Genomic DNA, 21,729 nt, shown 5'->3' with positions numbered 1-21,729 from the left:
CTAAAAAAAAAACAACAAAACCGCAATTGTCTTAGAGAAAATGAGTGTCTTAATGAATCACCATGCCTGTATAGTCTGTTCTTTTATTTAAAAATATAAAAATCAATATTATACCTACACATTTATACAGCGTTATAGTTCTTCGAATCGTGTATTCTGAAAACTAGAAGTTCTTTTTTAATAATTAATTAATTGATTTTCTATTCATAAAATACATACAATATTATTGCCATCGACCAACCGATACGGCCACTCGCGAATGCCCTTGAACCTTAATTATGTGCCGTTCGGACCGTTTTGTCAATTATTGTTAAATAATATCAGCTCAAGTCGGTTTCAACCATTCACACGCATACTATTTTCTTTCACAATAAAAAGCGCCATGTTGAAGATGATTTAAGAGATCGCAATTTTCTGGAGAGACACTCTTGTTCCTTATTAGTGCTTACGTAGGTCTAAGATTAGCTTGACCGTCGTTATCCTTGAAAAGATTAAAAAAATAATTATAATGAAACTTAAAAATATTTTTAAAAAAAAACTTTTTTTAGCTAGTGTGTAAATCCAGACATTAAAATAGATAGTTGATCAATATTAATTGTGTTCAATTTTACCTTTTTACATATAACTAACTGAAAACATAAGTAAACAACGACTTGTTGATCGAGACAAATTTGTCAAGCATTGAGTTATATTACTTACAGGGAAGTCCATTGTGAACACAACCGTTTTTAAGTGGCTTGAAAATATTTTTAAATCAATTTTGGGCCAGTAAACGATGGCGGGGGGGTGATAAAACAAAATTGAACATAGTCAGAAATTTTTTCGAATGATTCAATAAAATATAACATTAATATGTTTAGTTTGGTAAAAAAAACTATAACCCAGACTAAGCTGAGTCAAATGTCATTCTATTAATAATAATTTTTCCGGCACAATTTAATTGTATCGGTTTTTTAGATGGCAATACAATCAACGAGTAGGCCAGTCGTTTTAATTGTAAAAAAATTAGTCGAAGGTCTTTTTATTTACAGTCCGCTTGAAGTCTAGTCAAATTATTGCACAATCTTACGTTGAGTATAATTATCTAATATGTATATATTTTTTATTTTTTAATATGCTTTTCGATTCAAGGTCGACGACGCCGGCCAAATGATTCAATTAATATAACTAATCGTTATCGTCGCGTGTAATACATTTAAATCATCTATAATTATTACTATGATAATTATTTATCGGTTATACCTACGCTCTTTAATAATGCGATAGGTGCTCATAAAATTATTCTAATAGTCAATAAACAGGCCGCAATGGATAATGGGTAATGAGTATTATATTAGGTGTTAACGAAAAGACATAAGCAAATAAATAATTTTGGCTATAAATAAGTTATTACTACAAAAATATGATAGCAGTAAAATTAAACGTTTTTCAATTTGAGCGAGTTTGATGACCTTTACCTTAATACTGCATATTATCATAGATTATTATCTCATTTTCCATCTTGTTAATTATTATTGTTTATTCAGAGTTATAAATTAACCATTTTCCCGCCGAATCGCCTGTTAATATGATGAACATCCGAGAAACATGTTTTATTTTTATTAGACCCGATTAATCAAGAGAAGGTACCTTTCAAGAAGTATTATCACTAAAGTGCATTCATACTTGGAATAGAACCACATTAGGGCCAACACTTTGGTTCACTTTCCAATTGGTATTTTCAAAAGTCAAAACTTTTGGACCCCTGGGCCTAAGCCTAACCAAAAATCAGTAAACTCTTGGTAAAACATGTACAGCAGTAATAATCTGTTGGCCCCGAGATATTATATTTTAATATTTTCCATTAGGACCGTTTGATATTGTTCATTTGAACGAATAACCTTAACCTCGAATGCTCCTCCACAAAAATGTATTAGAGTGCGATAGTAACACACACGGTGGGCAATAATAATTGTATTGTTAACAACAATGATGTCCATAGGTTGGCGCGTGCAATATACCTAAAACTATTATTTAATATCACATAATAATCTAAATACGACTTGCCCTGCACCGGGTCAAACTACTGTAATATTTACCGCATTTTGAAATGATAAAAAAAATTTAAAAACTATTGCAACAATACCAACTACTGTAGTTCCTATTCTATTATGGTTGTGCCAATAGCCAGTCACTCTTCGCAGCATTATCGTTAGAGTGCTTGAATGAGTTTTTATAATATTATATATTATTATCCAATCAGGTGAAAAAATCGAGTTTATAGCGTTATCATATTATTTTAATTTACAAAAAAAATATAAATGCAATTAAAGGTCGATGATTTGTCATTTGAGTGTCGCTGATATAACAGCCAGCAGATAAAGCCTGTTAAGATAGCTACTACTACTTGCGCGGCTCTTAAGATTATTAATTTGAAGTAAAAAAAAAAAATCATTTTCAAATAATTTCATTGCGTAAAATCCACCAATACACAGTGATTGAAACGTAGGTATTTTTGTAGTTGGCCAATAATTATTAGCTAAATACTTGACCAGAAGTATTTTCACAGGATTTAAATCAGACCATCCTAAACAGTGAAAATTATTTATGTGTAAATTCTAATGCACCGAACAAAGAGAGGAAATCACAGTTTCCAATCCCATTCCAAACGTTTCTAGAACAATGACGGGAAATAACCGTTTTCAAGTCCATTAAAAGTCAAACACAATAACAACGATTAGGTAGGTACTGTCAATTATTAGTAGTTAATTTTTCAGTTTAATTTTCAAGTATTTTTAAAAAATTTTTAGTACGAGACAAACCCAAAAAATATGTTACCAGTTAAGTACAAGTAGGTACAAAACAAACTAAGCGGTGCTTACTTAATTTTAATACAAATAAAAAATAATTGGTTAAAATACAGTTTTTTCAACAGTTTTGAAGGGCTTTTTAAAATTGATATTTTTCACTGAAATATTTCGATTTAGCATTGGTTTACATTCAAGTACTTAAGCTTTTCCCAACCATGCCTAACATGTCTAAACAGTAAAGGCTATTCGGAAAGTGTGTGCAAGTCGAAATAGAGTAGTTTTAAATTCGGATTAAGCTGAACTAAACTTAATTTGAAAATTGGTCCTAAATTGGTCGTTAACACTATTATTGTGTATTTTATTCGACCATAAACGATTGTCGATAGTAAAATTATTATTGTTTGTTTCATTATATTTAATTGGCCAGGTTAGGTTAGGTCTACGTTTATCACCACTTACAGCCAGTTTGTCAACCGACTTGTGCGCTAATAATTAATAATCAATCACCGATATACAGATAGGGACCACACAAGTAGGTACATCACTGTATCAGAGTATAACAATACTATAGCTGTTATGTGTTAACTGTACTATAATAGTAATAATAATAATTTGGTCTGCTATCTAAGCACAGCGTCCGTTAAAATTTGCATTGGACACGAGATGAATTGGCTGTGGTACCCAAAATAATAATATTATTCTATGCTAATGGCTTTAATCGGAAACGGAGCTTCCTAGAAACGAAAACTTTTACTGCTGCTCATAATATTATAAGCGACTCAGCCGAATTTTGAATTTATTCCCATTAATTGACTCGGTTGTTTTATGGTATAGTGTAATAACATTTGCAATCAAAACTTTGGCCATAACCGTTCCAGATAGGTTTTCAAAGTTTTTCCCATAGAGATTCGCGTTTTCCAAAAGGTCATGTCCTCCCTTTGGATATATACATCGGTTATTAGTTCCTAGTAAAACCGAAAAATACAATGAAAACGAAACTTGTATTATAATAATAATATGTAGAAAAAGCCTTTGGCCATTATTCGCACAACGTTCTTATACACTAAATAAAACATTTCCCGAATACATTAATTTAACTCGGATGATATATTGTTCACCAATTGCTAATTTTATTGTTCAGCAGAATTTCTAATTTCAGTATATATTTTTTTTTCAAACCAGACAAGACCGAAAATTATTTTGTCATGCCTCAATTATTTTTGAACACCAAACAAATAGTTATAATACAGTTTTTTTATGTATAATTCCAATGTTTGCAAAAAAATATTTTCCATCATAGTAAAATGCAGTAAATAATTCGGTTTGATAATATTATCATTTAAATCAAAATTTAAAAAAAAAACCAATAAATATTTATTTAAACCTACCATGTTAGTTAGGTAACGTTTTTAAACTTTTTTATTTTTAGTCCGTCGTGGCTTGTTACGGCGAGTTGTGCAATATTTTCTTTTAAATAGTAAAAAAATATATATTTTTTTAAATTAAGTATATATTTTTATTTATTGCGTAATTTGAGTTTAATAATTTGTTTGTTTATTTTTAATTTCGACCGAAATAAAAGTATGTATTATGTTGGCGCTACTGTAAAATTCATATTTTTAGCTATTTTATTATCATTATTAAGTTTTCGATGACAAATGAATAAAAAGAATCAAAATACACATTTTTAATAATAACATCATACATTTATTAAATTCAAAGTTCACACTTACTGCAGATTTACTAGCGAACAGCTCCAACATAAAGGCCGTGAACCATTAATAAAATAAGCATTTTAATCAAGTCTTTTGACAGTCTAATTTTTTTTTTTTTTATAAATTACCTTTCCGAAAAGTCTGCACAATTATTACTTCCTATTTTGATTACATCAAAAAATAAAACAAATATGCAATACCTAATCATTTTGATATTATTAACAGACCGTTTAATGGTGTGTTTATTAGCTATAAACAATATTGTACATATCTAAGTACGTTATTTATATTATATCTATAATTTTATTGTGGTTTTATACAATCATTTTGTCAAATGTCTTATGGCTGGTGGTCATTTTGAAAATTTGCCCGTCACAGTGCTGACGTCATTATGGATTATGGAGGTGAATTAATAAAGATAGTGTGTTAGAGATAAGTTATTAGAGATACTAGATTGCAGGACATACCCATGTATTGATGTATCTGCATCAAGTGTGGATACTCTTAACTTTCTTTTTAATTTTTTTGTCTTATTTGTATCGATCTTCTCTAAGAATAATGCCCTGTTTAAACAGGGTTGAATAATTTACAACTAATTAATAATTTGGTTAAAAGTTGTGAAAGACAGAAACACGTTTGTGTTGAAAACTATAAAATAAGTTTATTTAAGAAATTATTACAATTATTTGTGATACCAATGGCAATTCCATAACCAAAGGCCACATGTGGAATGGTTTGTACCACTCTGACAAGTGGTTGATCCAAAACTTAGGTGCGCAAATTCGATTTTTTAGTGCAATATTATTATTAATCGCGTAGATCGTGGGAAATTGTATTTCGGCCATTAACGGAAGAAATCAAGAATTTATAATACAATACAATATTATAATATATACCAACATTGAATAAACGTGACCTATTTTCTTAGATAAAAACCGCTGTTGTACCTACGCGAGACGGATAAGTCCTACACCGATGACGTCCTTCAATTATTATTATTATTATTATTACTATATGTAGACTATCTATACAGAGTATCATGCACAGCAGCGGCTAAATACAATGCACACACACACGGATGTGCATCTAGGAAATATCCAAGCATTCACCGTATAAAGATAGATAGTGAATATATTAAATCCAATATAAATCACTTGTACTAGGAAATTTCAAAAAAAAAAAACAATCGTTTCGCACCGACTAGCATAAGTAAACACTATTTAAACTATTTTTGCCCGGAACAGCTCGAGGCGACTCCATAAACCCGACCTAATATTATTCTACACGGTATTATACTGTCCATTTAGTTTATGTTAGAATTGAAATTTTTTCATGGAAATATAATCATCGGACGGTTGATTTTTGAAGTATTCAATTACATATTTTGTAGACGGTTTGACAAAGCTGGGCAAAATCATTGAAAAAAAAAAAAATTATTAAAAAAAGTAAATTATTTAAGACAAAAGTTATTTGACCAGTAGGTAAATTTATTTCAACATTTCTCTTTTACAAATTACCAATTTTATATTGTTAAGTTTGTAATATATTCACTGACAATATAATATTAAATAATGCATTCTCTATGGTTTTTTTTTATATCATACACTAAGCAGTTTTCTTACACATTTAGGGAGACCAAGGATACTACTGTGGTGGAGAAGGATATTGAGCTTAACTTTCGGTTTGTATCGAATATAATAATGCTGTCGTCGGTTAATGATGTTCTTAAGAAAAACAAAAAAAACGTTTAGTCTCATTCTTTTGGGAAATAGATAAAGCTATTTTAGAGCTTAGCTTTTATCCTGTATGATATAAATTATGACCTAGAAATTATTTTCTAACTAATTAGAACTGTGTGATTTATTAATATTCGACGAAAATTTATTGAATTAATGACCAGAGAACACATTTTTTAAGATTCTTCACACAAAAAACCGATCCGTGTGGCCTTGACATTTTCCCATACAAATTAAATGGTTATCTCAGCTCAAAACAAATTCGAACAATGCATAATTATCCGCGGTTCGGTTAGGTATTCCCACGTCATTTAAATTATGAGATAAAGGTAAAAAAAAAAAAAAAAGTTCATCATGTTTTTCGATGTAAACAATAATATTATTACTTGTTTGGTTAATCTTTGCTCGTCGCTCCCATCCTTTCTTTGCCCAGGCCCCAGACACGGTTAACAAAGAAAAAAAAGCTATCATATTAAATTATTGTATATTTTTTTAAATTTTATTATATACCTATTTGAAAATCACCGTTAAGATTTCAAAACTAACGTCTGCACCATTTTACTGTATATGATGGTGATCCATTAAGGACATTAAGGACACTGACCGTTTTCTCTTAAAACAATGGCATAATGTTGTAGTTTTTCTTTTTAGAGACACTTTAGTTCATGTGGTTTTAATACTACTCTGGACCGTTTGCGCCAACTATATATGTATTTAAAATTTTAACTACCATTTTTTTGAGAAATTGTCTTTTCCCTAATCACCCTGTACAGCACAGTAAATTGTAGCGTGGGCAACTATTGCACAGTTGTACGACGACCTTTAGATTTATGTATTATGGTTTTTTTTTCCTACAAACAATGTAACGGTAAATAAAATATACAATGGACGGGCACGATCAAAGAAAAGCGGAAAGCAAAAGGCGGTGAAAAAAATAAAAACGATCATCATATATTATTATTATAGGTACTGATGACGTCAGAAGTTTTGAACTTCAGTCTTCAGACATTCCTCGTTAAGGTGTTCCAGTCGGAAGCGGATTCACACATAAAATACTATTTATTAAAAACAAGCTTAATTATTGTTATAAATACATACAGGGCGATTCTCTTATCACGGGCCACTCAATATCTCATAATTTAATAAGAAATTTAATTGTTTTTTTCATGTTGTTCTTAAACAATATGGTCTCCGTTTGCTTTTACCCCCCCCCCCCCCAACAATATGAGAAAAAAAACAAATTACATTTCTTATTAAACCCTATGAGATATTTAGTGGCCCATGATAAAATAATCACTCTGCATATTATTATAATGTCACATGTGACAAGTACCGCCAAGTTTAATGTGTTTTAACCGCGACAAGGTCAACGGTGAAGTCCATTTGCATAATGTGTATTGCAGCCTATTGAAAATTTGATATCCGCAATGAGTGAACATGGATTAGCATAATATATAAAATAAAAACCACTTGTCGTATCTAATAATATCAGAGGGAACAAGGTTCGACACATTTTGAAAATTAATACTTTATTAAAAAAATAAAAAAAAAATACAAGTTTTCATAACAATCGACAGAATATGCAAAAAAATATGTCTACATTGTGTTTTTTTTAGTGAGAAAAAAAATACCTAAACTAAGCGGGGTTTTCAAAAAAAAAAACAATAATAATAACTTTACAATTTTGAATAAACTAGAAATTTCGGTTAATATTAAAAAAAAAGTGATTCCAAAAATAAAAACCGTTAACATGCAAGTTGGCGGACATTCGCATTTTGTAGAACATGAACTTTAATGTTTTTAACTAAAAAGTCATGCAGAGTAATAGACAGAGTGTGTGTGGACGTTATAAGGAACTATTAAAACAATATTCTACAATGGATATTTAAATGGAAAAAACAACATTTTAGTTTTGAATAGAAACATGTTATATGTAATAATCTAGTTAACAGTTAATTTCGTTTTAGAAGGAATATAATTTCTCCCAATAGAAACTATTTTTTGTTAACGTTCATAGTTTCTTTACTTTTAGCTATACAAAAGTATAAATACATGTTTATAACGATTATTATAAAACACTTATGAAAAAAAAAAATAGCTCTGGTGAACTTTCGGTCGTACCCAAGAGTATATTAAACTTAACTTGACTTGCACTATTTACATATTTTTCGGTTACTCTCGCAAATTGACTTGTCTGCCCCATTCAAGTTTCAATCATTTGTATTAACTTAACTATTAATACACCTGCTCTTAAACGTGTACAATCGAATGCAATATTGGGTATTTAAATAAAATGACTACCTACCTATTACTATTGTTGAAAACAACAGCTGACATTTGAATAATTATGTTGTGCTATTTGCATACGGTGATTCATTCGTGGTCGGACTTTCACCTGTGACGTGCAATGAGTGTGTTAAATTGCGGATTTATCATACCACAAATATTGACAATACTACTATTATTAGTGTTACAATTTATTATCATCTACAGTGTAAAACTATAATAGCTCTGGCCGTCAAATAAACAGCGTAAAACATATATATATATATAAATACTTAGCTGAGTTCGCATTGTTTTGTCGTGATGTAAATTATTTTAATTGGCATTTCTCCAAAACAGCCTATTCGATTCGAACGAAATAATCATTTTAATTAAGTGTTTTATGTATATATTATTTTTTTTTTCTTCAAAAATAACCACCTCGAAATCCATATCTGTGACACCCATGAAACGATCCTTACACTCGAATACCGTTTTTCGACAACTTCTAAGGTTTATATTCAAAGTCGTTACAAGTAGCTGCTATAAATTGTGTTTTGTTTATATTGGATTTTTTTTTTTTTGGCATTCCATCAAAACTACAATTTATAGCGTAACGTGTTAAGCGGTGTTTTACAGTTGATTAATTATTATTATTTTTTTTTTTTTAGCAAAAAACAATTTCCGACGTACAGAAACTGATGTTATTGGAGTTTTATTTATAAAATATAATATATATATATATATATATATTCTGTCCAACACAATATCTTGCAAGTGGGATCTGGCTAAAGCCTAGACCAGGCAGGACAAGGATCAAAATTGAAATGTTAAAAGTGTCAAATGTATTAAAAGTGATTAACCTATTCAAACACCGAAAATGTTCTTCTGTTGATTGGTATTTGTATAAAATAATATCAATATTTATACATTTTAAATAAAGTAAAAAATATCTTATTAAAACAAAACAGTTTTCGTTTCAATCTCACAATGCTTATACAAATGTTGGGTATTTTCAGCACTAAACAATAAACTTTATAAAAACCAAGCACAATAAAATCAAACATAAGTACGAACCAAGCACAATCAAATATTGGTAAAAAAAAATGCATGTCCAGAAAAATATATTGGCACAGTTTTAGCTGTTCCAAACAGCATTTCGGTGTGTACTTACTACAAGTAAGCAGTAACTATTACTTAAGTCCAAAAACGGACTAATCCCAAAAATATTAATAATAACAATCATATATATTTTGCAAACGAACAATACACAAGTCACAGACATTAAATAAGTACAATAAGTTTGCACACTTCCTTAAAACAAATCTTGTGTTGGAGGTAAGAAATACCTACCTATAGAAAAATATTATATGCAATCAATTATTTAAAAAAATAATGAAATGTATGTGGACGTTAAACCTCTCATGGTAATATATATATATGTACAATCATAAACTTGAATTGATCAAATTATCGTTAATGAAGTGTTTGTGATATGATATGTGCTATAATATCGTTAACTTAGAGCTTTGACAAATTAATTGCAATTAATTTATACTTTACTAGTATTACTATTTTCACCTTTTTGTGTTTTAAATCTGAATGGTTTTAGCATAACACGTGTAAAATGTGCGACTCGTTTTAATTATTAAAATATTTTTTTCATGAAAACTACAAATTCAATTTTGGACGCGACGCAAAATAGTGAATTTATACCACCACTAAATTTATCTCATCTAATTTTATACTTTTTCTCTTTCTTAAGTGTGCTTTTTTTTTGATATTCCGCCATTGTGCCATTTAATTTAGATATTAGGCCTAGGTCTTGTCTGCCAAATAATATTGCGGTTATATTTTATTTTCCACGACTACCTTGACCCGTCCGGGTGCTTATATTATGATGTTTGTGTTTGACTCTGGTAAGCACAAAGTGTTCAAAAAGGAAACGACCGTGTGGTGACTTGTTCAAAATACATACGCATACATGTATGGAATGATTCTTGGGTCGGTAATAATAATAATTAATCTGACCCTAATATTAACGATCCTAAAAGACTGTATTTATTGTACAAAACGGATAATACAAAAGAACATCCAGCTAAACGGTGCCAATTGTTTGCCATCAACAAGTCAATTGGTTCGTTGAGCTGATTACAGTACTGTTCTAGTTTGCCCACACACGAGATGAGATATTTGCAACGATAGAACAAGAATATTACAGTCCATTAGTTCAACATGAATAAATTATTTGTTGAAAACCGGTATTATGTTTTATGTGTGGGGGAAAAAAATACAACACTTTTCAAAAATTCTGCTGTTAAATATAACATACTAGGTAATATTAGATTATCATTTGAAAGAACAATATAAACAAATAAAAACCGTAAAATGTATCATTAGTATAGGTAGATAGAACATTCTTCAGAGAAGATATTGTCAAATATTCCACACGGCTATTGCATGCAACTTATGAAGCAATACAATATAATATACATATGTATTTATTCCTTATGTGAAAATGCACATATTTTAAAAAGGCGTTTTGACAATATTTAATATATTTGCATTTATTCAGTACCCATAATAGTATGCGGAAAACTGTATTGAAATTTACATACTTACAATAAGTATAGGTAATCAGTATGGTTTATACAGACGTTAGCGTTATGAATTATATACATTTTTGGAATATTATTGTGGACAAATTGTACTTTAAACGTGGCCAAAGTTATATAATTTAATCTAAATCTGTGTATGTCAAAATGTTGGTAAAAAAAAAATGGGATCTGTGCAAAGTGAGAAGTACAGTATTATTTTCATGACCGTATCAAACTCATCGTGGCCTCGAACGTTTTGCTATTGTGTCAAAGCAATCGATTTTAGCGTAAAACCATTGATTATGTAATAGACTGATTATGATAGATTATGTCTAATACACAATCAATGGTAAAACTCATCCGTACAAAATTGGAGAACAAGATTTGAATTCGATTTTGACACGGTTGTATTTCGATCGAGAATAAAAAAAATAGAACTTAAACCAGCCTAAAGGTATAAATATCAACGGTAAAATTAATCACGGATTTTGGATTCCTTTCGAATGTGTATTAGATAATGAGCACACTGCACAGATATGGGGGCACACGTGTTATGCAAACGAGCACACACATATGTAAGTACACTGTCCCGGTGGCATGTGTATAATTTACAATGAATCGTGTTGAACAAATATTTGGTAATAAAATCTTGTTTTGGAACACGGGCGGGCTGGCATAACACCTCACTCAATCTTTGTACGGTAATATAAGAAAATACTATGTATTGTTTTGTGTGTATCCGGTAAACAAAACGCGATAACGTTTGTTAGCACAGATAACAAAATGTTTGGAAAAAAAATTCGGCCTTGATCTAAGCCGGCAAACGGGGATAGGTACATATTTTGCCATTGAAATGGTTATGCCGTATTATGATACCTTTGGCTTGGTATTGCGTGGAAAGCCTAATTGGAATTTTTTTGAGCATTTGTTTGTCAAGTTTTAGTTTTGAATTTGTTGTATAATTTCTCAACTAATTGGCCGACACAAATTTGGTGAAAATATACTTCAAGTATTGAAAACAAAAACAATTTGACAAAATTTGCTGCGACACGAGCCTGCACTTTTTTAGCTGCTTTTTTCCAAAAATAATAAATATTTAAGTATAATCTTGTGATAACCTATCCGGAACAGGATGTCGGTAGTTTTTAATACTAGGGAAGTTTATAGTGTAGTTGTTTCCGGTATTATCAATTAAGTAAGTTATCAGCACTAAATTAATATGGTTTTTAAACTGTTATTATGTTTTTATGATTTCCATTGTTCACTGAATTCCGACAAAGAAGACATTATTACATGATTTAACGCGCGTTACTCGAAGCATACAATGATGAACGGAGGAATTGCTTGTTAAAAAATAAAAATAAATAAGAATAATAAGTATACAAAAAATATGTTTGCCAATCGGTATACAATGTCCGTGCGCTAATTAATAGCTGCTCTGGAAAATGTATTTAAATTAAACCAAAGTACGGCCATTGAATAAAAAAAAAAAATGATTTAATTAAAATAAATTTCGTGTAATATTGTTGCTGTGCAAAGCGAAAAAATAAAACGTTTTACAATGTGTAAGAATGAAAACCGCCTTGGAAAACAAATTGGTCCGCTTTAAAAAAAAAAAAAAAAAATGTAAGTACAATATAATGGCTTTGAATAATAATTACCGGCTATTAAGATGCTACATTGTACTGTAAACGTGTAATTGTTTAATAAACACAATGGGTTAAAGATTCCCCAAAAACAAAACAAAGAACACGTGTATACATGGTGGTCATGTTATTATGTTGATGTAAAAAATTATTAGTTTGTAAAAAACAAAACAGATTGTGAAAAATTGAGATCACACTGTATAAACATGTATAGTATGAAAAAAATAAATGAAAATTCTCATTACACCCTATGATATATTGAGTGGTTCGTTCGCCCTGTAAATGATCACCCTGTATTTGTTTTTTACACATCTGTATTGAACTAAATAAACACAAAAACAAATTAAATGCAATAACTGAACGTCTTAATTATTCTGACACAGTCTTGTGTCTTATGTCTTATGTCAATGTCGAAAATACAAGTCCTTCGATAGTGGAAGCAATTATTATTATAATAATTTTGTATATTTTTTTAGTATACTGGTGAGGTGTTATTTTTTTAGAAACCCGATCATAGGCCATTAGAGCTATTTAGAGCTGGCGTTATAATAATTACGTTTTCACTCTAAAATAATCTCAGACATTGTCGTTTGTTAATGTTTACACGTTTGTAAATGAATAACCGTCCAAGTTTGAATTTCATGTTTGTTTGTTTGTCTTGTTTTAGACAGCAAAAGGTGCTATCAAAAATTAAACACTTCTCAGAACGTTTTATTACATATTATTATTGTTGTAAACAACGAGGCTCGTTTACCCGCGTGGAATAGCTGTTCCACAAGCACACGTGCACGGGCTTATTAAATCCAACCTACATATTATATGGTCACTAAACTATACTGTTGTTGACACACACGGTACTTTGGAGGAGTATTGTAACATTGTAACAGTTTAACAGTTCCAAAAAAATCTCTGAAACCGATTAGAGGATTTTGTTATTTAATATCTTTTGATAATCACCTTAGCATGTACGTATATAAATGCAGTGAAGAGTTTTATCATTTTATCTCATATAGTTCATCCGGTATAGAGTTTTAAAGTTGTACATTATATTATCATAAAAACACATTTTCCCTCGCTAAATTTTGATATTTTTTTAATTAATTGACCAATAATAAAATATAAGTTTTAAACTATTAAACTCTAATAGTTAAAAAAACAAAAAAGTCTACATGCCGACTTGGCGAGTTTTTTTTAATAATACCTTTAAATAAAAAAAACTAAACAAACGATTACAACCAAAAAATATCTTATACAAATTAATTTTTTTACCTTTTGATATTTTTTCATGTAAGTACATCAGTTTATCGTGAGACATTTGCATTGCGTTTAAACTGAACGTGTGGTTGTACTTCATTAGAGTAACCGAAGCTGTTGCAGTTTTAATGTTATGTCATCATAAATTACTCAAAGGGGTTTGTCTTGGAGTTGATGACTACGTTAAGATGATTTTCTGAGGAACACTACTTAGGTGTGAAACGTTTAGGAATAAAATAGTATTAATCGACTGACACGGTTGTAATAATTATAATATATATAAATGGATAAGTATATAGTATGTTTGTACACTGGGTAAGATATATAAATTAAATTTACAAAACATGGCACGAAAAAAAAAACGCGTGGCCTTATTTATACATAAAAAATAAAATAAATGTACACAATATAATAATAATAATAATAATATAATATAATAATAGGAATAATAATAATAATAATAATAAATATTAAAAAACTGCACGTTAAAAAAAATAATTAATGAAGGCGAGTAAGTATACAGATAAGTATTAACGTGTAAAATATAATAATGTATTATAATAATAGGTATGCTCTGAATATTTTATTTAATTGTCTGAAAACGTTTAACGTTTTTTTGTAAGTGTGTAAGTGTGTGTGTGTGTGTGTGTCGTAGAGTTTGACTAGAAATTCGACAGAACCATTTTCTCCAATGTGCAGTCATATTATAACGAAATAAATCTGTAACAAAAAAATTAATTAATTAATAAACAAAAAATATTGTTATTTGTGTTGCGACAATGGTTATTATTGACTCTTAAATTCTTAAGTGCTGAGAAAGAAATTAAAAATCTAACCCAAGCACCAAAAACAAACTGGTCTGAAAAAATTATTAAAACGTTCAGATTGGATGACATGAATTTTAAATTACACAACTACTATTACATATTATATTATTATCTACTATCATTCTAGTGAATTGTTAAAATTGGTTCGCCATAGCCATGGCCGCCCGTTAGGTGTTTTTTATGGGTATTTTTTTTATTATTTATTGTTTTTTTTTTAATTACCGAACAGTCGTCGGGTTGCGAAACGTTTTGCCGTCATAATAATAATAACATGAGAAAAAAACACCTAACCTGATGTCAACGGCACTTTTGTACACACGCTCAACAGGTGTGTGAGGAGGAAATATTATTAGTTTTCAAGAGCGAATCGACATAATGGCGGTATAGCACCGATCGTCCAAAGACCTCTGGGGGACAGGTGCATATATTATACATAATATACAAGGCGGATAAAGGGTTGGTTTTTACCGTTCTAACCGTTAAAAACTGTTGCAACACTGCCGTTGTGTAAAGTATTATATCATAATAAAATATTGTATATCATACTGTGGGCCGTTTCGCCTACTCACTGCAGCGACCACCACCGAGGTCCCCGGGGAATCGACACAAGACATTGCGAAACGTCTTTATATATAACACACACACACACGTGTATAAAGGGTAGAAAAGAGGCGACCGGGGAATGATGACAATATCGAATTTGAAACGTCATCGCATTATTGTAACGCGTTGACAAGCGCGGAAAAATATGGATTTCCATAGAAAACCGCACTTGTATATAATAATGCCCCGAAATGACGTCTAAAGGGATCCGATGCCAATAGGAACGTGACGGGGTTGTCGTGTATGCATGTATGTATATTAAATTGGTCGTCGAAAAAAAGCTGCAGGAGTATACCTAACCGTAACCTAAACGGGGCCAATAGAAAAGCGCAGGGAAAAAACCCCCCAAAAAACCGTCACTTGTTTTTTCTTCTGTTTAATCTAAGAAAAACATGTTTGTAAAAACATGCAAAACGAATTTTATGACATCGAAACGCCATTTTGTATTCTAGTTGTTTCCGTAATATATTGTATTCTTACAGTTTGCAAAACAACATAATATTTTAAAAACGTCTAATAAAAAACTAACTGTTGGAAAAAGAAAATCTGGGCGTTTTTTTTTTTTGGTTTAATGACCTCGCGACTTTGATTTAAAAAAAAACTTTGGCAGTACCCGTTTTATTCGATTTAAATTTTGGGAAAAGTTTTGAATTCCTCATGGTCTTTTCTGTGGGCTGACGTAGGATAGGCGGCTTAGGGCTGTTGTTATTTTACGAAAAAAAAAATAAATAATAATAAGAAAAAGTAGTGGCCACGTCAAATCACAGAACGGACGATGAGAAATTCAAATTTTTTTTCACAATCGAAAATAATCAAATAAAACGGTCGCTCGGATTGTTGAAAATAGACACACAAGTTTTTCCAGAAAAATAGAGCTTTGTATAAGTTGGACAAATAAATTATTCAAAATCCCTATTTCTTGTATCATCCCCGCTTACCCTCACCCGGTTAGACGTTGTGGCTGGGAGGGTAGGGGTAGTTTTTGACAATTTTTTTTTCAATGGAATTATTTTTATGTTTTTTCGCACTACTCACTTGATCGGCGACTGGATCTCGGGATTTATGCCCTAACCGGTTACACTCCGGTTACGAAGCCTTCACCACTTGTATGCGTTTGATCTCTTTTTTCAGCTGCACATAGGTGACTTCCAGCTTGCGTTTTTGGGCCGAAATCTCGATCTCGGCCACCTTCTTCTTGAACCGGCTGTTGCGGGCGGCCTCGTTGTTCTTCTGTCTCATCTGATAGTAGTAGTCGGTCGATTTGGACGTGCACCCGGACGACATCATGGTTGAACCCGAACTAACGCGAAACTAAACCGGGAAAAAAAGAAAACAAATGTCCTATTAAATTCTAAACCGTAGTAAGTGTTTATTATAATATTATATAATACTGTGGTCGTGGTCGCAGAACAAGCGGCGACCACCGAGACGTCGTTGCCGGGTTCGACTGAGAATCGCGACTGGCAAAATATAACATCTTAATATATATATATAATAATATTGTTATTATATCCTCAAGGCGTTTAATGGCGATAGATTTTTTTTTTTTTTTTTTGCGACCGCGCATATCCGTTTTTAGCTGACAAGTCCCATGTCAAAAACCGCCATTAAAATCCCATTAACAGCCAGACGGGGGTTTCAAGTTAGGTAAACCGAGGAGGCCTAACCCCATTAAAATGCCATTTACAGGGATTCCTAGACGCGGCCGGCACAATGTGTGTGTGTGTGTGTGTACAATCACTATAATAATAATATTATTATTATTGTTCCTTCCTTCCTTTCTTTTTTCTATGTGTGTGTGTTGTGGTCGAATTTTTTACCTTATAATACACCATATAACACTATAATAATAATAATAATAATAATAATAATATACAATACCACCGACCGTTTTGCAATAGTACAAAATGCGTAACACCACCTTTGGGGATGCATTTGACGGTTCTATTCATCGGAAACGCCTTCACAGTGCACACATATTCTTATTATTATCATTATTATAGGTATAATATCATTCTCTAGCCCACGTTGTTGTCGTCGGTCGAGTGGACGCGTTTCCCCTTAAGCGACGGTTTAGTTTCAATAGCACATACAGGGTTTAAATAATTATGACGATATAACACATTAAATGTTATAAAAAACACTATGTAAAAAAACAATTAAATTAAACCCATTGCGATATTGACCGGCTCACGACAACCCGGTATCACCCTGTATAGTATAATAATATTTGAAAAAAAACGCTTTCGATGCGCGACGGTTTTTTATTCATAAAAAATAAAACCAGTCGAGCTAAGCGGTTTTTTCCCCTAGGACAGAGTTCTCGGAAAGTATTATAGTAAGAATGATTATACTAGTTATTATTATTATTGTTATTATAGAAATTATTCGTATTAGACATTATGCTAAGTACCACCACTAAGTACACACGCAGCGCGTTCGAGACCTATGTGCAAAAATTATCTCTCGAACGGCATTCCGTTGTATTGTTAACAATAAAAAATAAAAAACAAAATTATTAGTATACACCCGGCATAGACAAAACATCAATTATTATATGAGTACCGCCGCTGTTGTTATTTGATAAACATTAACACAAAAAAAACCCAAGTAGAGTCGAGAGATATATTATTATAAATTCCATTCGAAAGCGTTTATTAATAGGAATACAAAAAAAAAAACAAATTAAGAACAATAATAATATGTACGGTTAGAAAAAACAAGCCGGCGTTATATATATATAAGTACACGGTAATAAAAAAAAAAAAATTCATAGTATCATATTTTTTTTGTCAAACCGTTCGACGCTTGAAGAATATGAACACAATTTTTGTTTTATAATGATTCTTATGAATTCTTGTAATCTATAAAAAGACGGATAAATAAAGAGAGAGATAGAGACCTGCGTTTAAAATAGCTACATAAACAGTTTATGAAATCATTCACACATTGAAATTATTATTATTTTTTTTTTTTAAAGAAATACAGTCATTTTTTGTTTTTAACCGCATTCTTAAGCCGAGAGAGGAAAAAAATATGCTATTTTTATCATAACTTATAATATTGTTTTTTACGGTTCAAAACAATTATCTCATTTTTAATACACATTTTATTGATGCTTAATACAACCCCTTCAACGAGGAAAGAAGTTCGGATAAAAGATACTATTCAAACGTTTTTGTTGACAGACATAAATTTCAAGAGAAATTATTTTCTAAGATCTGCCGCTTTGTAAACGTTTTCAAACCACACCTTATGCTTAATAGATTTAAATTTTTAAATATGATACAACAAGAACATAAATGTGGCTTCGCCTCGTGAAAACCTATAGAACTTTTCCACCTAACACTGAGTAAGATTTTTCAAGTTATAATATTATGTAAGTAAAGAAAATGTTGGGGAAAATCCGGATATTTATGATTATTATAAAATATTTTTGTATGTGATTTTCGATACTCGGATTTTGCCCGATTCCGAGTACAAATTAATTTTCAAGTGTTTATTTTTCTGGAAAACTCGCTTACCCCAAAAACCCCTTTTAAGTAGGTTGTTTTGTTTTTGGCCGATTCGCTTAGCGGAATAATAATTGAAGTGCATATTGTTTATTTATTAATTGGGGTGGAAATTTCAAAATATAGATTTCTAAACAAACAAATGTAGTACAAACAAAATCGGTTTAAAAACAATACTAAACGAGAAAATCGCTGAAATTAGAATTGCACTAATTGCAAAAATATTCTAATGCTATATTTTCTAATTGCTAATTTTTTCGTTGTCTGTCATAGTTTTATTTTTTCAGCAAATTGTTTTTAATTCAGGTAAATATTATTATTTAAAATTATTATCGTTGGCCGCGACCTGATTTAGACATTTCGAACGTTTTGACAAAACTTAAATAAATACCTCCCCGGACATTTTGCTGTATTTTATTATTAGCACTATCAAATTTTTCCCGCAAGGGTAGCGCCGCGAAAATAACGTTACACTTTTACCTTTTCACCAGACCCACGACGGTAATTGAAAAATTTTAAAATTTTAACCCCAATTCTGAACGAACAAGAGGAGCTAGCGCCTAGCACATTCCTAGGCGCCACCCCTAAAACGGGCAAGGGGCAAAGGGGGTTATATTAAAAAAAAAAACTCACCTGAGATTGGGCTGTGAAGACGTGAACGCCGGTGAAGACGGTTGCTGCTGCTGCGGTCTTTGGACACTTGCGGTCCGCGTGGCGACGGTTCGGCTGGGTCCAAAAGGCGACGGCTATTTTCTGGGGGGTCAACGGCTGTTCCGAATTCGGAGAGCGTCGCTCGGTTTTTGGCAATGTGACGGTACACCGTGGACGGATTGCGGTTTTTATATACACGGGCCGAGTGGCCAAGCCGCGTCCGGTGTTCATCCCTTCCCGGTTCGCTCCACCCTTTCCGCGGACGCGACACGCGCCACGTGCTGGCATTGGCGGACACCACCGCCGCGCTGGCAGGGGGAGGGTGAACGCGGCGGTAGCCCCTCAGCGCCGGGGTGCTGCGTACAGGGGAAACGCAAATATTACAAAATACCTGAGGCGCGAGCCCAAGTAAACGTGTACCGAAAAAACGACAAACATAATACCGAAGGAATCCGGTCGAAGATTGGTCGTCACATATAAGAAAATACGTTTAACAACAGTCGCAACCGAGCTGCCTCACTTGGCCCCGCCGGCTCGTCGTGGCCGTCGCCTTTGCCGGCCAAAAGTCGCCTAAGTATAGTATACAGTATATTATAGTACAGTACCACCGTGTGGTGTGTTGTGTGCGTTACACCTTTTGGCCGTGACCGTTTAATTATAACTATTTGTACTGAATCGTTTTGGCCGACTCCCAACGCTTGTAATTGACATAGAAAACACACATTTCATCAGGTCACGCTACAATCGACTAGGTCATTACAAAAACTCAACCCTTAAGTGGGCGCCCCGGCTTTGTCTCAGGAGAAACGCGCTATGCTGAAAAACTAAATAGTTCTGGTGTATTTATACATCTATAGAGAATTAAAGATTTTTGGCAATTTTTGGTGTTAAATATTTCATATTATATACATTTTCTCGACTAACTTATTTTAATTGTTTAAAATCTAGCCCTTGTCAAGTACATGTTAAGCGGTAATAGTTCACTTCTAAATAATTTTAGTTTAAAATATACAGGGTGGTCGTTTTAACGTAAGACATTCGTTTTCACTTAGAATAATCTCAATTTTGTAGTTTTTCTTCATGTGTACACTTTCGTTTACTTTATTTTATTATATTAAAATTTCTATCTTTTTTACTGTTTTTTCCAAAGCCTTATCAACCTTTAAACCTTAAAGTATATATTTTACTACTTTTTTTAAGTAAAGAATAATTTTCTGAACAATTTTGACGGGTCGATAACTAGTTTTGGGTAATTACTATTAAAGTTATTAAAATAATTTTTTTTTTTTTACAATATGTAAGATACCATAAACAAAAAGGGTTTCAAACAAAAAAAAACTAGAAAATTGCAATTATGAGTGTCTTACGTTAAATTGATCACCCTGTATATACAACTTATACAATATTGTAATTAGGTTAGTTTTTAAATCTTAATAGCCTTTATTGAATTGACCGAATTCTTTAGCATTTATCCATTTTGCCTTATTAGATTTCTATAGAGGATAAGAAACGTTTTAAGGCGGTCCGGTAAATCGGATCTTTTCTTACAAGTCCTCAAACGTCCTTAAACTACAAAGAAAAACAAACACCCAATACCGCTTCCATTTAAATGGCGCCTAGCCAACGTCTGTTTACTTCCAATACTTTACCGATACAAGATAATAATATTATAATACTAACAAGACAGAACAGCTGCTGTCTTTATTTACATTATCATCACAACACAAAATCTGTATCCAGTTAATCGGACGGTAAACAAATAATAAGAGTTAATTTTATTTAGAAAATATATGCTTTTAACATAAATGATAGAACAGTGTTAATAGTGCAAACTTCATAAGAACATGCCAGTAAATTGCTTGAGAATAATATGTAAATCAAAAACAAAATACTTACAGTTAAGATGATTTTCATATGCCTACGCTATAAGTATACGGGGATGAGTGGGTGTTAAGTAGCCAAAGAGGTACCGAGGAAAAGGGTGAAAATGAACTCTAAAATTACTTTTGGCTTTAATTTAGTCAGCTCAACCTCTACCCTCCCCTTTAATTTTTGTAATTTATGACTTTGCTCCAAGTCTTATCAGTTAGTCGTACCATTGGGAAAGCCCCGTTTATGTCAGGCAAAGACAACACAA

The 21,729-nt window shown here is 31.6% G+C and overlaps 2 long non-coding RNA genes across 2 annotated transcripts; both read right to left on the bottom strand.

Moving 5' to 3' along the window:
* Window positions 1-34: 34 nt before the first annotated feature.
* LOC126839530 (uncharacterized) lies at window positions 35-14,212 on the bottom strand. The gene is made up of 3 exons (XR_007685914.1): window positions 14,015-14,212; window positions 220-481; window positions 35-163 (listed from the first exon to the last, which is right to left on the bottom strand). It is a non-coding gene; the product is annotated as an uncharacterized LOC126839530 (long non-coding RNA).
* A 190-nt stretch (window positions 14,213-14,402) lies between these two features.
* Window positions 14,403-20,180, bottom strand: LOC126839529 (uncharacterized). Its single transcript, XR_007685913.1, has 3 exons — window positions 19,575-20,180; window positions 16,465-16,740; window positions 14,403-14,719 (listed from the first exon to the last, which is right to left on the bottom strand). It is a non-coding gene; the product is annotated as an uncharacterized LOC126839529 (long non-coding RNA).
* Between the last annotated feature and the right edge of the window lie 1,549 nt (window positions 20,181-21,729).

The sequence above is a fragment of the Adelges cooleyi genome, unplaced genomic scaffold, assembly GCF_023614345.1.
Source record: "Adelges cooleyi isolate 19-005CV unplaced genomic scaffold, UGA_ACOO_1.1 ACOO_flye_CR_arks_rails_tigmint_CR_PRNA_306, whole genome shotgun sequence".
Taxonomy (NCBI): domain Eukaryota; kingdom Metazoa; phylum Arthropoda; class Insecta; order Hemiptera; family Adelgidae; genus Adelges; species Adelges cooleyi.
This window is presented reverse-complemented; position numbering and strand designations above follow the sequence as displayed.